We start from the raw sequence: 3,741 nt of genomic DNA on the forward strand, positions 1-3,741 counted from the left end.
TGATAATCTTCCTTGTCCAAACTTTTGCATGGGAGAATTTTTATCTCACCCCTTCTTGGTTTTCTCTACTTTAAGCAATCTCAGTCCCTCTAGCATTTCATCCAATTTATCTCGTTTTCCAAACCTTTAATCATTTGGACTCTTAGTCTGTTTCAAAGTACAGATCCCAAAACTGGACCCAGGACTTCAGGTGAGGCCTCACTGGTGCCGAATAAAATGGAAGAGTTCCCTTTTGCGACTCACATGTAGCAATCCTGTTTGTATATCCCAGCAAACTATTACCTTTTTTCCCCCTTAACAATATTGTACTGTTGACTTATTCAGCTAGGTCCGTTATGACCCCGCATCGTTTCTGGCAGCGCCGCAGCCTTCCCAGCCATCCTCTTTTTCTGCCACACTGCTTTCCAATGAGTCCTTCCTAAAGGCAGGAGTTTGCCCATCTCCTTGATGAATGTCATTCTATTGATTTCAGACGGCTTCTCCGGTTTATCCCAGTTAACCCTTTATTCTGCGGGGCGTGCATGTACTGCACAGCTAACCCAGCCTCTTATAGGTTCATATATGTAGGGGCGGAGGGGACCTGAGCAGATCATCAAGTCCGACCCCCTGCCCTGGGCAGGAATGAATACTGGGCTCATATGACCCCTACTAAGTTAAGCTCATATGACCCCAGCTAGGTAGTTACCAAGCCTCCTTTTAAAGACCCCCAGGGTAGGAATGAGCACCACTTCCCTTGGAAGCTGGTTCCAGCTCCTAGCCGCCCTGACTGTGGAGTAGCGCCTCCTGATATCCAACCTGAACCTACTCTCAGTCAACTTGTAGCCGTTATTCCTTGTTACTCTGGGAGGTGCTTTCTTTCTCTCTTCACTGTAACTCAGATTGTGGCTAACATGACTAAGACAATCTCAAAAATGCAAAAGGTTTTCTGCGGTTCCACTGAATGGGGAAAGGCTGTTGATTTATTTCTGCTGCAGAAGGAACCTCTGAAATGAAAAGAGAGCCCATAAAATGCATGGCCTCATTTCCTCTAGATGTATACGCCTGGTGATATTAAGCTGTAAACATTTTCCAGGTGAGATTTATAGGGATATATTAACTGTTAGAGAAGAATTTGTCATATCCTTTCATAGTTTCATAGTTGGTCGGGTCGGAAGGGACCTGAGCAGATCATCAAGTCCAACCCCCTGCCATGGCAGGAAAGAGCGCTGGGATCAAACACCCCTGGCTAGGTGATTATTTAGCCTTCTTTTGAAGACCCCCAGGGTAGGAGCCAGCACCACTTCCCTTGGAAGTTGGTTCCAGATCCTAGTTGTCCTAACAGTGAAGTAGCGCCTTCTCATGTCTAGTCTGAATCTACTCGCAGTCAATTTATGGCCGTTATTCCTTGTTACTCTGGGTAGTGCTCGGGGGAACAGGGACTCCCCCAATGCCTGCTGGTCCCTCCTGACTAGTTTGTAACAGGCCACCAGGTCCCCCCTTAGCCTTCTCTTGTGGAGGCTGAACAGGTTCAGGTCCTGTAGCCTCTCCCCGTAGGGCCTGCCCCGCTGTCCCCTGATCATGTGAGTGGCCCTCCTCTGGACCCTCTCCATGCTGTCCACATCCCTCCTGAAGTGCAGCGCCCAGGACTGGACGCAGTACTCCAACTGCAGCCAGACCAGTGTCACATAGAGGGGGAGGATCACCTCCTTGGACCTGCTTGAGATGCATCTGTGGATGCAGGACAAGGTGCGGTTGGCTTTCCTGACTGCATCCCCACACTGCCGGCCCATGTTCATCTTGGAATCAATAATGACTCCAAGATCTCTTTCTGCCTCTGCGCTGATGAGAAGGGGGTTCCCCAGCCTGTAGGTCTGCTGCTGGTTCTTCCCCCCAGGTGCAGCACCTTGCACTTGTCAGTGTTGAAACCCATCCTGTTCTCATCTGCCCACCCCTGAAACCAGTCCAGGTCCAGTTGTATCCTATCCCTCCCTTCTAGCGTGCCCACCTCGCCCCAGATCTTGGTGTCGTCTGCGAATTTGAACAAGGTGCTTTTCACCCCCTCGTCCAAGTCGCCGATAAAGAAGTTGAACAGTCTGGGCCCAAGGACCGAGCCCTGCGGGACACCACTGCCCACATCCCTCCAGGTCGAATGAGACCCATCCACCAGCGCTCTCTGGGTGCGGCCCTCCAGCCAGTTTGCGACCCATCTGACTGTGTAGGCATCAACACCACAGTCGCCTAGCTTTTTAATGAGAATGGGGTGGGAGACCTTGTCAAAGGCCTTCCTAAAGTCCAGGAAGGCTACGTCCACTGCAACACCTGCGTCCAAGGATTTTATGACCTGATTGTAGAAGGCCACCAGGTTGGTCTGACAGGACCTGCCTCTAATGACCCCATGCTGGTTGCCCTTGAGAATAATCTCCCCTGCTGGTCCTGCCCAGATGTGCTCCTAGATAATTTTCTCAAAGAGCTTCCCCGGGACCAAGGTAAGACTAACAGGCCTGTAGTTGCCTGGGTCCTCCTTCCTCCCTTTTTTGAAAATGGGGACCACATTGGCCTTTTTCCAGTCCTCCGGCACCACACCAGAGCACCACGAGCGCTCGTAAAGCCGTGCCAGGGATCCCACGGTAACTCCTGCCAATTCCCTCAGCACCCTGGGGTGGAGAGCATCTGCACTTGCTGACTTGAACACATGCAGCCCCTCCAGAAGTTCCCTAACTCGGTCCTCCCTGACCCTAGGCCCGGGGGTGCCTCTCTTGAGTCTGTCTGGGATCCCTGTGGGGGGATGTCCCGGTCCCTGCTCAGAAAAATGGAGGCAAAGAATTTGTTAAAGAGGTCTGTTTTTTCATCTGGTGCAAGCACCAGATAGCCAAGCGTGTCCTGCAGGGGCCCCACGTTGCCTGGTGCCTTCTTTTTCCCTCGTATGTATTTAAAAAAGGACTTTTGTTGTCCTTGATCCTTGTTGCTAGCCGTAGGTCCGTCTCTGCCTTGGCCTTTCTAACAGCCCCCCTATAGACGAGCAATGGAGGTGTAATCCTTCTTGGTGATACCCCCGCTTCCCCTGGGTGTACACCTCCTTTTTGGCTCTCAGATGTTCCTGAATGCCTTTGGTGAGCCAAGGGGGCTTTTGAGCACTCTTGCCCCCTTTGACTTGCATTGGGACTGTCACTCCTTGGGCTTGGAGCATCGTCTCCTTAAGGAACGACCACTCGTCTTGGACACCCAGTTCCTCTACTTTCCAGGGCTGCAATACCTCTCCTACCAATCTTCTCAACTCGTTGAAGTTGGCCCTCCTGAAGTCCAGGGCTGCTGCCTTGCTGCAGGCCCTTGACACCCTGTGCTGGATGGTGAATTCCAGTAGGCGATGATCACTGTCCTTGTGTCCTCCTGTGGCCCCATCCCCTGGCAAAGCTAGTTTAAAGCACGCCGTATGAGATCAGTCAACCTGGAAGAGAAGACACGCTTGCCTTTAGGGGAGAGGTGAAGTCTATCCTGCCCAAGCATGCCCCCTGCGTGAAAACGCGGGTCACTGTCCAGGAACCTGAGGCCTGGCTGGTGGCATCAACTCCAAAGCCACCGATTAACCTCATTGATGGAGGCCTCGTGACACCGTCCACATCTACTTACCAGGAGAATAGAGGAGAATACCACCTGCATCCCCGTCTCCTTGAGCTTGGCCCCCAAGACCTTGTAGTCCTTCATGATGCGGTCTGGGTTGCCATTGGCCGCGTCATTTGTTCCCACGTGGATTAGGACCATGGG

This window comes from Alligator sinensis, unplaced genomic scaffold, assembly GCF_000455745.1.
Source record: "Alligator sinensis unplaced genomic scaffold, ASM45574v1 scaffold687_1, whole genome shotgun sequence".
Classification (NCBI taxonomy): Eukaryota; Metazoa; Chordata; order Crocodylia; family Alligatoridae; genus Alligator; species Alligator sinensis.